The following is a 14,977-nucleotide window of genomic DNA, read 5'->3' on the forward strand; positions in this document are numbered from 1 at the left end:
TTACAGTTGATTCACCAACTGTTGATTGAAAAAGTGTACCATCGCAAATGTTTTTTGCAGCCGCCTTTGTTTCTCAAAAACAATAATGTGTTCCATTAATTATCGTAAATTTCAGTAACAATAAACAGTTGTTTATATATGTCGGTTTCTATGTGTCTGCCTTTGAAAACAAAATAGAAATTAACATGTAACGGAAATGAGACGCGCATCATAAAGCACATAATTATAAATGATTATGCAATCAACTGACTAATAACGAAAATGTTCCGTACTCTGTTAATGAGGTTGTGCACCCGTAATTACACTGATGCTGACAAAATAGAGAAAAACCCATCAAACTCTACGGGCTTGTGATGTGTGCTTCGTTTTTGAGCTAAAACAGTTCTCTAGATGCACCGTCCGTCGAAAATAGATCGTATTATTGATGATAAAAAATTAGTCAACCGATGTAAATATCAATTTCCTTTGCTTTTTGTTCTTCAGTTAAGAAAAAATCTTTAGCAGTGAGTTATAATTAGTGTGTACTTTCAAGATTTTAGATTTAGGCACATTCTGTAGTAAATTCTAGACATAAGTAAATCTCATCATCATTAATCATTTTCATGATTCTAATGCATTTCATGTCTTGCGTGTGAAAATTTAATAATTTTTAACACACATCTTGTTCTTTGTCTTTTCGAAGAAAAAGTTCATGTTATCATCAAAAATCTGGTTTGATAATTTAATGCTCTCCCGACGTTTCAAGCTATTCTGAATTATTTGACACCAGAATTGAAGTATGTGTGTACGTCGAAAATAGATTGTATTATTGATAAAAAATTAGGCAACCGAAGTAAATATCAATTTCCTCTGCTTTTTTTTCTTCAGTTAAGAAAAAACCTTCAACATTCAGTTATAATTAGTGTGTACTTTCAAGATTTTAGATTTAAGCATATTCTGTAGTAAATTCTAGACATAAGTAAACCTCATCATCATTAATCATTTTCATGATTCTAATGCATTTCATAATGTCTTGCGTGTGAAAATTTGATAATTTTTAAATTACATCTTGTTTTTTGTCTTACCGAAGAAAAAGTTTATGTTACCATCAGAAATCTGATTTGATAATTTAATGTTCTCCTGACGTTTCAAGCCATTCTGAATCATTTGACACCGAAATTAAAATAAGTACGTGTGTACCTCGAAAATATATTGTATTTGTTTGAACGTATTTTTGTTTTATTATATTGGCCATGAAGGTGACAACCTTCAGGGCATTAAGCTTTGCACGAAATGGTTGCTACCCCTGGTAGAAGGGGTAGCAGAGTGTTTTAATTGGATGAATTGTTCACTTCTAAAAGTAAAGTCCGGGAAACAACATGTATATTAAATAATAAATAAATATATCTTCTTTCACTATAACTTAGTAACAAATATATAATATACAAACAAATCAGTGTTTAATACAGTCCACAGCTACAAGGGTTAAATTATAACCCAACTACCTGAATTAATCGAAGGAGAGTTTAATAAATTGTAACATAAATACAGTATTATTGATGATACATTAGTCAACCGATGTAAATGTCAATTTCCTCTGCTTTTTGTTCTTCAGTTAAAAAAATCTTTAGCATTGAGTTATAATTAGTGTGTACTTTCAAGATTTTAGATTTAGGCGCATTCTGTAGTAAATTCTAGATATAAGTAAACCTCATCATCATTAATCATTTTCATGATAAACGAGAAATTTCTAATGCATTCTATGTCTTGTGTGTGAAAATTTAATAATTCAAAACATATACATCTTGTTTTTTAATTTACTGAAGGAGAAGTTTGGACGCTTCAAGCCAATCAGTATCCTTAAACGCCAACATTGGAAAAAGTGTATGTATATGTGGAGCCAAAATCTGATCTTTATCGACATTTCCTTAAAAACGCCTGAACCGATTATAAACATTTAAAAGCCAATTTATAAAACTCAACAATATCTTGCTTTGATTAATTTTTCTAAACATTTGATCAAACCGTTTTATACAATTAGATAAAAAGTGCTAAATTATTTGTCTACGTTTTTGTCACAAATCCTGAACAGTTGGGAATCGTACTGATTAGATCGACCAAGTAATTTCTTCGTAATTAATTGTTGTTTTTTAACGATTATAATTAAGCAATATAGTTTATGCTCTTAACATATGCTGAAATATTATAGACCTACGAAAATTGGGCTAATTATAAAAATTCATCAACATTTTGCATAATGGGCAGTGTTAAAATTTTAAAATACCATCGTCACAATTTTAAAATTTACTGAATCTTAATTATTATTGATAAGATCGATTATTTATAAACTTGGGAAAGTTTTTGCAACTTGTCTTAAGGTAAAGTGCCATTTCACCCAGTTATAATATTTAAATTAGAAAACACTCAAAAAAATTTAATTTTACTTATTTGACGATTAATTGCTTTACAGCGAAATCCCAATCTATATTCATTCAAACTCTACATTCTATATTCATTCAAATTTGCATAAAAACGTAAAACAAAATCATCTTGTTTTCGATTTAATTTCTTGGTATTTTTGCAATTTGTAATATAATTAGTTGATAAACTGGTATCAAAATTTGTCAAATATGAAATCGACTTCTACATATCCAATCATGTTACATATTTTCAATCGTTATGAAAATAATATAAAATATTAATTATGGAAAATTGCATATAAAACAATGGATCATTATACATATTGTTACAATGTTTTATTAGTTCATCAATAAATGCATTATTACAAGAGTACCCGATTTAATTAGTTCAAAAGTGGAATCGCTTGCCAGACACGTTTTATCTACACGTTGACATAGATTTAGCTAATAAATATGTACTACGTTGTATTCAAAGTATACAATCATGTGACTGAAGAAAATAAAAAACAAAAATTTGTAAAAAATTTCAATTAAACGATGTTTTTAGAGTTAAAAAAACTGTATGGAATAATTTTTATATAAGATACAGTAAGGCTTAAGAGGTCCATGAGTAAAATGTCCAAAAAACATAGTTCTACAAAGATGAATTAGCTGAAAATTTTACTGGATATAGTTAGATAGTTGTTCGTTTGATATCTGTTGTTTTTAACTTTCCGTAGGCTAAATTATTGTAAACGTCCAAAAATCGAAATAGAAAATTTTTGCATATCTTCACGTTTTGAAAGTATATGAACATTTTGGCACACCTTGGAGCGTCCATTAATCACATGAGGTTTTTAAGGGAAGGGGTGGTTTGACAAAAAATCACGAACAATTACGTGGGGAGAGGGGTATAGAAAGATATTACAAGTATTTATTTTTGACCTGATTTTTTCTTAAAAAAATCCAAATATTTTCAAATAAAATCAAAAATTTTACAATTATTTCTTGAAACTAGAAATGCACGTCATGTTTGATGGAAAAGGGGGTTAATTTTGAATATCACCACGTATCATCAAGGGGGAGGGTGAGGTCCAAAAATTCTTAATAAATATATCACGTGATTAATGGAAGTGATTTAAAAAAATGGATGTGTGTGTATGTATGTATGTATGTATGTATGAATTCAATTTTCCAAATACGCCAGAAATGGGTATTACTTTTAAAGTGACATTTTGAACAAAATAAGAATAGGCTCATAAATAAATGACACAATCGAGCAATAGTTTTTTTATATAAACAGTAAAAAATGGATATGAAAATAAATTTTTTCTACGTAGCAGAGTTCTGATGGTTGTGTTTATTTCAATCTTTTCGAAATGTTATCAGCCAAAAAATTTTCGGCTAGTTGGCTGGAAATGAATTTAATTATTCTAAAAAAATAGTTTTATAAACGATTATTTCAAACAATTCCTTGCGCAAATTAATGAGTTTTTTATCAATTTCCCTACTTCTATTTTCAAATTCATTCATCTACTCAAACTGGTCAACTCATCATTGTTTTCGACTTATTTGCTAATCAAGGTTTTTTGACCATAAACAGTATTAACGAATATCGTTAGAAAATTGTTACAAGAACGCACGTTCAACATTGCGATATTTCGAGCGTGAGCCAATCAGCTAAACAGAAACCAAGGTAACACAGGTATACGTCGAAGAAATAATCGTCGCATGTTGAGTTACCTGGAAAAAATACCTTTTTTTGTAGGTTTGATAGACGTAAATTATGTAGTCACACATAGTTTTCTTATATGGTATTGTTATAACCCTTTACGCACGGTAGAGATTTATAATAATTTTCATTATAGAGAAACTCGAGAGCTCTAATATGAAAGTTGTAAGATTCAAACTGATTAAAAGTTTGAATATTATCAAATATTTATTTATTTTATTTTATATTCTCTAAAGTCATAAGCCAATATATGCAACATAGCGCAGGGCGGGGTAGAACGGTCCAATTTGATTTTCGATAGTTATACTGTCCAAGCCAAATAAACCACATCACAACACATAGCACATATCAAACAAATAACTATCAAACTATGTTCAGTAAAATATGCAGTTAATTTATATTTATATAACAATGCTTTTTTACTATTTTTCTAAAGTTTGTGATCTGGTTCTTGTTACCCCATATGCGGGTTAAATAGAGACAACCAAAGGACTAACAGTTCTAGTATTTTATTTTTAATTTTAAAGGATTATTGCGAAATAATAACTACGTTATTTAACCAATGTGAAAAATAAATTTCATATGCACATTTTTTACAAAGTTCACACTGTATATAACCTTGATCTAGTTGTCAGAAATATTCATGAGCAGATTTGGAACAACTATTAATTCATATTTTCTTGTAAAATACCTTTTTTTAAGTTAATTTACTTCTTTATTTACTATTTTCTCATTATTTACACCTTTACCAGTGTAAAGATTTAGTGTTCTTTTTTACCCCACCCACATGTATGATGTTATAGAAATTATATAAAAAACTGTTCTGATTTAAAAATAACATTACATCTTATAAATCAATTAAATAGCGTGTATTAAAAAAATATATTCAGTTATCATAAACGAACTTGAAAATCCAAAAACCAAGAAACTAACAATTAAAAAAATATTTTTGTTATACTATATTGATACATGGTCGTTTATCTCCTGACATCGTAAGAATTAAGGTGTTGGCTGGTTATACATCTTTTGCCTTCTACTTTAAAATAGTATAATTAAAAAATTCTGTACTTTATTTGCTTTTGACATAATGGTGGTGGATTTTTTACCCATGGATCTTTGAGCCCTACTCTACCCTATAGTCTTTTGACTATTTTGTGACAACCAAACATTGAGAGCCAACATCAAGAAAACATGATTTGTCAAAATAAAATTGATGCATCAAGAATACCAAATTTTCAAAATAATCTTATTAGAAACATTTTATCACCAAAAACTGAAATTTTACCTTATCATGTTACCCGCGTAACATAGCTTTGCCATAACATTTTATATAGGTCTGTTTTATAGCAGAACTGGCCCATTAGTAAAAGTTATCAGTTACTTTTACTTCAATGTGTACTCAATTTTACGTGATAACATGTGTAGCTAAGAGCAGTTGTAAATTATATGGTGAAGTAAAAAATATTCAATGGTATATACTTCTGTACCACAAAATATGATTCGTCGTGTCTATAAGCAGATTTTCATTTAAAACATAGAAGCGATTAGCGCCAGCTGTGAACTCCTCAATTTATTAACCATGCTGTGTCACATTAAATATAAATACATAATAAGGATTTTCAGAGAACCGTCGCCTCGATGCCTGTGATAGTTGCCGTACATTTATTATTTTAACCACTAGGCAGAAGTTGTCCGCGACCACACATTGCGTGCGTTATGTCACCTACACACATGAAAGGGCAAAGAGCCGCAGCAGCAAGCCGGCTGCCTCGAGAGCAGTCGAGAGCAGTAGAGAGCAGTCCGCCTGCTCACGAGACACAACTATATTTAAAACAAAAATAAACCGAAAAGAGGGCGGTAGGAAACGCGCATTCAATCAGTGCACTACGTCGACATTTGATTATTCGCAACTGTATGCTTTCGTATTATGTATACAAATCATTAAACAGAACCGAATTTAACTTTCACGAAGACCATTTCGGACTACATTTCAAACGGTGCGTTCAAAATGTTTTGAGGTATTGGCATGAATTCCATAAAAGTACCTGAACTAGCTACCACCGTATCTGCCGTATCAATTATACGGCGTCCCCGCCCCACCGTAAGCAAAAACTAGTGGTGCATGGTATTGTATCTTAAGACAAATTGCTGGAACTTCCCGTACCATAATTAAACATTGGAGGTTAAACATAATCAATTAAAAATTGATTAATTTTCAATAACAATTAATATAAATATTGTTAAATATATGTATTAAACATATTTTAAATTTCATCATTTTTCAGTTATAGATCTAATATAATATAAGTGCTTATATTTGGGCGACGATCTTTATATATTATTATATAATATTATATTTATATTTATATATATGTTTACAAAACATATTTGAATAAAACCAAATCGAGTCGAGTTAATATGAATGCATCCGAGGTCCTTATCTCATATTTATATGAATTATGCAAAATAATAAACTGCCATTTTTTGCACTTTTTTATCTGTATCTTCAAAAGGGCTGGATCTGCCAAAAACTAATAAACATGTCTCCCCGTCAATATAAATCAAATGTTTTTAAAATCATTCAAATCGGTTAATCCGTGCTCCCAAAATTGTGGACAAAAAAATTGTGTCCAAAATAAAATATATAAACTGAAAGTATACCAAAATGAATAATTAGCTAAAAATGATTTAACCCTTTATAGAACGAGTTTTTGTTTCACATCAAAAAAATTTGAAAAACAGAAAATCAGTAATTATAGGCGTATATATGGAAATGAAAAACAAAAGAAAATGTTTAAACAATTTTTTTAGTGTTAACCCTTTCCGTTCGGATGCCGCCGCCGAGATACTAATTTCGGAATTAGCAAGTGGAAAAGGTTAATGAAATATATGGCTTGCAAGTCATATATTTCACTAACGCCTTTTATGTATGAAAATGTTATTTCAGGTTGAAAAGTCTAGCGAAAGTGATAAATATTGATATTGTTTGATTATGTAATTAAGATTTATTAACTCCCCGTAGAGTAAGTTGTAGTAATTGCAAAAAAAAATCGAAAATGTAAATTTTTGCATATCGTTTCCAAAGTTTCTGACCATTTTGCCAAACCTTTGAAAAAATGAATGTATGTATGTAGAGATCACAGATTAACCGATTTGAATGATTCAAAAAGCATTTGATTCCTATTGATAAGGCCACGTGCTTATTAGTTTTTGACAAAAGCATATCCAGCCGTTTCAAACATACGGTTCAAAAAGTTTCTAATTTCAAATAAAAATTCAGTTTTTGAGAGAACGGCGCATCCGATTACAATGATTCAGAAAGCTTTTTACTTATATTGTCAGGATGAAGAACTGGTTATATTTTTGTAAAAGCAGATGCAACGGTTTCGGAGATACAAAAACATGTTTTAAAAATTGCTAAATGATAATTGCTAAATTGTAAAAATAATAATTACACATATGCATATTAAACTATCAGATATTCTACAGACATTTTAATAATGAGTATAAATTTTGGTTCCACTTTGTTGGGTACCGCACCAAGATTCATATCGTTTAAAGTTCACTAGACAATTGTTTTAGACTCCAAACAAATATTTCAAGAAAATCCTGAAGCCAAAAATTTCAAAATTTCACAAAAAATCTGGTTTTTCCAATTACGGTACAGAAAGTTCTAGCAATTTGCCTTAAGGCACAATGCTACTTAGCATTTTTATTGCCTTCAACCACTAGTTCAAATTCTATAATAGCAGTATTTTATTTTATTATACGGCCCTGATACATTGTCCACGAACGAGAGAAATGAGCGCATTTGCTGTTTCCTGGAACCCACGTAACGCAGTCAAGGTTCGCTGATGTTTACGACACGACCGATGCTACAAGTCGTGCTTATTTCGTCGGGTGGTCTGCAATGAATCTGGTGCAATGCGTTGCAATTTAATTCAGTAAGAAATCTGAATGAATAGGATGACGGGGATGCTTTATCTCTATATCTCTTTACATACATATTCTTATGTATCATAAGCCATTTTTATGTATTGCGACATTTAGTAAGGAACACGATACCAGTTGCTAAATATCGATTGGCAGATGAGAAGTTGGTAACCAGAGTGCACCATTCCACAAATCGGGGCAATCTGAGATACGGTGAGATATGATGAGTTTTTCACTAAAAGACGTTGCCAAACTGTAATCTACATATATATAAAAATAAGTCAGGTATATCAAAAATTGTTGGCGATTTGGTGTAATACCAATGATTCCGACTAGTCTTCCGTTTGACTTCAAACGATTGCAATTTCCAGTTCGCCTTGCGTTTGCAATGACAATTAACAAGTCACAAGGCCAATTGCTTAGTGTTTGCGGGATAAGTTCAGAAAATCATTGTTTTTTACATGGGCAGTTATACGTTGCCTATTCACGAGTTGGGAAACCATCCGCTTTCTTTGTGTTAACGTCAGACCAAAAAACAAAAAATGTAGTTTACCAAAGAGCACTTCAATGAAACGGATAATTTGCGGATTCACTTTCATTTACTTAGAGAAGTTCAACTAAAAAGCACTTCATTTTTGTAATCGCTATAAATTTATTACTGTTGTGTAATAAAATCAAATTTTTCCTTTTCAAATATAAAACAAACAAAAAATTTCTTCATCTTTCTCACAAAACCATCTGGTGGCAAAACGGAGTTCGTCGGGTTTGCTAGTAAACATATAATTATTATTAGTCGTTGAATGACAACAAAGAATCTGCTGTGGCTCCAAAGTTGTTCACGTTTTATGAATACCCAGAATAGACTATGGACCTTCTATTTCATTTATATAATAAAAAAATCATGTTTAATAATGTAGAGATGAATGGTAAGTAGTATTTAAACTAAAAAATAGCTAATTTTTTGATATGGTTTATTGGCGTTCATGGATGGTCCACTGTGCTTACCAACTCCGGACATATAAGTATTCCTTAAGACAAACAACTCATTCAAAAACAAATTATTTCACCACCAAGATCCAAAAACATTGATGAAATACGTCCCAAATCTATTTATATACTATAAAGATAAAAATGCAGCTGTGTGATCATTTTGCATTTTCCCACTATCTGCCTGAGTCTTTTATCCACTATCTCATTTAAACATAAAAAGTCTGCCAATTCCGCTGAAGAGGTCGACAGCCTTTTATAATAGCAAAGTGTGCTATTTTTTCTTATGCAACTATTCCTATCAGCGAAAAGCGGAGGCGAGATGCTGTCGGTTGCAATTTGGAGCACAGAGTCGCTGTGCAAACAGTTCCACAATCAAGGAATGATAACAAGAGGCATTTGGTGCAGTAACAACAGAGAGCAGAGATAAAAAGCAACTGTTTTCATACGCCCCAATTTGGATCTGACGGAGATAATTCGAGTTCTGCGAATACCATTTATGGGAATGGGCATTTTGTCACGATCATCGAGGAATTTACATAAATCTGATTATCAGATGTAGACTATAACAATGCTTTCTTATGAATTTAGGTTAGTCAAATGGAAGCTGAAGTAACAAGAATAGTTTTATTAATGACTAAAACACATTGTCGAGAAAGGGTATAACTGTAACTTCCAAAGAATTAAAATTTATTGAAAAAAATTAAGTCTATTTCTAATCAAACTGTTGAAGCTTATCAAAAACAAGCATCTAAAAAGTAAATTAGCAGAAGACCAATAAACTATCAAAGAATAATCTTACTAATTCGCCATTACTAATTTAAAATAAGTCTCAAAAAGTACTACTATACGTAAGTACTATTTGACTAAGTATTCTCTGCTCATGTCTTTTATATAGTAGTATAATAAGAAATCAAAAAGTATAAGTCATTGGTCATAACTGGATAGAAAACTACTGGGTTGTCTACAAAAAAAAAAACAAGCCATATATCATATATCAACAAAAATTACTAAATGTTTGTACTATAAGTCTGTCTTTTTAGTGTACCTATGGAAATTGTATTCTACTAGCCATTTGAAATTTTGCTTAGTGCCCTTCTCGCATTACTTAAACCAGATTTAAAAAATATATAATAGAATTTGTAGCCCATCTGCTCTGCTATAGGTAAACCATTTAATGAAGCAGATGTTTTCGAAACAATTATGATTGGCAAAGCATGTCGTTGGCTTATATAGGATTATTACATTTCAAGTACATACTACTATCGCATGCCACATGAAGCTGCAGGCTATAAATTACAAAATTGAAAAAAAATGCACTAATAATTGAGTATTGTATTGCAAATACGATTGTTCAGTGTGCACTGAATTATATATAAGCAATACTGATCGATCTAGACTAGAGTCTAGATCAATCATTGATTTCCAAAGTGGTATACATAGATCTCCAGGGGTCTATAAATTGAAAAAGTTTGAGAACCTGTGATCTAGTCTAGACAATCATCAAATGTTCACATTAAACTTATTTAGTTCTCGTAGGGTATGTTAAAGTAATCGCAAAAAATCGAAAATAAAAATATTTATATATCTTTATGTTTCAGAGATTCTGAACATTTTGGCATACCTTAGAAAAAAATGATGTATGCCAAAATGTTCAGAAACCCTGAAACATAAAGTGTATGTGTGTATGTGCGGAAACAAATTTTTGTCAACACATTCGGGAACACGAATAAACCGATTAGAATAATTCAAAAAGTATTCGATTCCTACTGAAAAAGAAACGTGCTGATGTGTTTTAGGCCCGGCCGATCTTTACGACAAACTAATCAGGTCGATTCCCAACCAATATGTGTTTCGAACAATTTTTGAATTTTCAAAATCGATTCAGAATTGCGGGCTGAAACGTGGACGAAAAATTTTTTACTTTTCTGCGATTCACAAAGAAACGGCTCGGCCGATCGTCGCACAAAACTTAGAAACGCTAGTCCTCATCGAATGGCTTTTAAATTTTTGAAATCGGTCCAGCCGTTTTTGAGAAAACGTCGATTTACGGCAAAAAATCTGTTCACACATACACACATACTTTTTTCAAATTTGGTCTCATTCGATTCAAAATGGCTTGAAACATCGAGAAAACATAAAATTAGCAATTCGGATTTTTTGATGAAAACATAAACTTCTCCTTCGGGATGTAAAAAAAAGCCATTTGGCGGTCAAAATTGATAATTAAACATATGCACATCAAATTACGAGATATTTTATAGAGATTTTAATAATAAGTATAAATTTTGTTCACAGTTTTAATGATTCGATATTTTTGTTCTAAAACAGCCACACCATCGTTTGAAAAAAAGTTATTTTTTTTTCTCATTGTTTCAAAGTTTTAAAAAAAAATTTAAAGCTTTTTCAAGAAATTAATTTTTGGTGTGGAAAATTCCAACAATTTGGCACAATGCCATGCATCACTAATCCGTTCAATGGATTATGTAAAAATTACTTATACCGTAGGTATATTGCACGGTTACTAAAGGTGAAATGTGTGAACAAATAAGCCTTTCGGAGACAAAACAGATCTAGCTAGACATAAACCGGCTATGTTGTTCATTGTCGATATTTTCGTATTTCGTGTGTAAGTTATTTACGACTCTTGGTATACGCATACTCAGCCACAAGTTGTCTCTGAATTGACGTGTGCGTGATCACAACGCTGATACGCGAATTGGAGGTACCACCGGTCAAAACATTCGCAATGGGTTCAATGCGATATGATAAGAGATACGATAGGTTATCTAACCTAAACTAAAACACGCCGGAGCAAACGCTGGAAAAAGATTTGTTGTTCTAGTAGAAAATATCCAGCGCCGTAATCGGATAAAATATTTAAAAATCACTAACGGTCAACTTCACATTACACACAGAATAATACAGATTACTAATCAAAAATATACCTATATCAGTGAAAAACTTCATCTATTTCCATACAAAACTTCATTCTATTTCCATACAAAACTTTGATTGAATTGCGCTCTATCTAAAAGACAATATTAAGAGCTAAAACTTTCAGAGAATTGTTTTTTATCAATTTGGAACCATTTGAGCCCTTGGGAGCAAGAAAATTCGAAAATGTCTATATTAAGGACCACCCTAATGTATATATGTTTTTTTCATAATTTGACGATTTTGAGTTTTATGTGATTTACTCGACAATACATAGAAGTAATCAAATAATTTTTTGACGTTATTCTTGTCTAAATGACAATTGCTCAACTCTTGTTCTTGAACTTTGTATATGCTCTGGATGCGGACCAATCCAACAATGAACATTTTTTTCGATCATAAAAAATTTTTTAGTCTTTTTTATCAGGCTATATGTCCATTTTTCTGTAATTAATTCGAAAATAAATAGAAGTATTGAAATAAAAGTTTTTTGACAATATTTTTAAATGACAATTTCTCTAATTCTTCTTCTAGAACTCCATATATGCTCTGAATGCCGAGTAATTGTCGAAACAATAGATTTTTTTTCGATCATTTTCGAACACTGCTTAACCCTAACTTCGTCTATAACTCGAAAACTATTAGTAATAAATACTGTATCATATTTCTAAATTCATATCAAATAGACTCTGCAATTATCAGCTCAATCCGAGTGAATAAATTCTTTCCAAAAAATGGCAAATTTTTAGAGTTTTTTTATCAGGCTATATTTCGAGTTTTCTGCGATTTATTCGCCAACAGATAGGAGTATAGAACTTATTTTTCCAATTGCAACTGCCTACAAGACATTCAGTAATTATTATGACTAAAGTGTAGAATAATCGTTTAAAATACTAGCCAGTGGTAGTTATAAAGAGTTTTGAAATAAAAGTTTTTTGTCATTATTTTTGCCTAAATGACAATTTCTCTAATTCTTGTTCAAACTCCTATCTTACCTGGTTGACGAGCAATTATCCAAAAATGAACTCTTTTTTCAATCATATTCAAAAGCTGCTTATTGCATAATTTATTAAGAAATTCAAGTATCAAAGACCAAGAAAATATTTTATAACAAAGATGCTTGGCTTTAAAGTCGTTTAAATCATTGGAGAAACTGCCTACTCTATTTTAGATAAAACAACCTTTAAATTGTATGAGATTGTATCTACAATTATTTAATCATATTTCAATCAACACCTATGACATTTTCCACATATGGCAAACAATAAACAACAATGTAAGAGTTGTAATTTATTTTTATATAGCCGGTGAGATAATATGTTAAAATTTCTATGTTAATAAGTTAGTGAAACTGTATGAACATTTAAATTAACTAATTAACTGTGATTGACCAATATGTTCGTCATAAAGAAGTGGCTGAATTTCATGTATTGACGAGTATATTAGTGCGTATAGTAATCATTTACTATTTAAATTGTAATTAAAAAAAAAAACTAGTGGGGTGCATGGCATCGTGCCTTAAGGTACATTGCTGGAACTTCCCGTACCGTAATTAAAATATTGGTACAGAACCAAAAAAAATTTACACAAAATGTTTACACATTATTAAAATCTCTATAAAATATCTGATAATTAGATGTAAATATGTCCAATTAACAGTTTTGACCGCCAAATGACATTTTTTTAACTTATTTTTATTGAGAGTCCAAAACCGCTGGACCTGCTTTCCCATAATTAATCAGTTTTTCATCTTGTCAATACAAGTAAAATGTTTTTTGAATTATTAAAATCGGACGCTCCGTTCTTTTAAAAACTGAGTTACCGTTTATGGCACTTTTTGCCCGTATTATTGGAACGGCTAGACCTGCCTTTGCCAAAAACTAATCAGGACGTCTCCTTATCAAAACAAATCGAATATTTTTGAATTATTCAAATCGGTTGATCGGTGTATCCGCACACACACCAAAGGTATGCCAAAATGTTCGAAAACCTTTGAAGCGTAAAGATATTTAAAAAATTTCAATTTTGGACTTTTTGCGATTGCTATAACTTACCCTATGGGAAGTTAAATATATTTTGAAATGCCAAGATGTTTAGAATATTTGAAGGCTATGACCGAATAAAATAAGTAATTGTAAGTAAATATCTAATATGTATGTACTTTTATTTCATATTATATCATACATATGTTTAATTGCAATATGTTTTTAGATGTCTATTAATTAACTTTCTGTAGAGTAAGTTATAGCAATCACAAAAAATGCGTCAACAATTTCGAAAAAACGGATCAACCAATTTGAATGGTTCTAAACACGATCGAAGAGTATTGATTGTGAAACGTGCTGATTAGTTTTTGTCAAAGGCAGGTATATCAGTTTCAGAGATACAGAGGAAAAAGTTAAAAAAAACTACCATATTTATATCAAATTATCAGATATTTATAGACATTTTATTCTAATTTTATTAATATTCATAATGTTTAATCAACACAGCGACGACGTGGCGCTATCGCGTTCCGATATTTCGTTTCTAAAACAGCTACGCAGCACAATCGCTTTAAAAAAAATCACAATTATCAAAATTTAAGATATTTAAATGTTTTCAAAATTATCAAAATGTTTTAAAAAATCAGAATTAAAAAAAAAACAAATTTTCCAAAATTTTCAAAAAACTTTAAATTACGGTACGGAAAGTTAATGCAATTTATTTTAAGACACGATGCCATGCGCCGCAAGTTTAAATATTAAAATATGATATTAAAGAGCACGAAGAGAGCGTAGAGAGGTATATTCTAAGTGTGCTTCGATTATTCAAAATAATTTTATCATTATTGTCAAGTTGAGTCACAGGGCACCCACTCGCCGATACAGCACTGTAATGTTGCGATCTCAGGTAAGTGAATCGAAAACCGGAACACAAGAGGCCACGCACGGGTCCAGCACCATCGCAAAGCGCAGCACACCGTCGACTCGGTTCTGGGTTCTGGCGCGTCTCTCCGCGCCTTGGAAAC

The sequence above is a fragment of the Ctenocephalides felis genome, unplaced genomic scaffold (genome assembly GCF_003426905.1).
Source record: "Ctenocephalides felis isolate EL2017-DRISC unplaced genomic scaffold, ASM342690v1 CF-g0.4_SCAFFOLD_01886, whole genome shotgun sequence".
In the NCBI taxonomy this organism is placed as follows: Eukaryota; Metazoa; Arthropoda; class Insecta; order Siphonaptera; family Pulicidae; genus Ctenocephalides; species Ctenocephalides felis.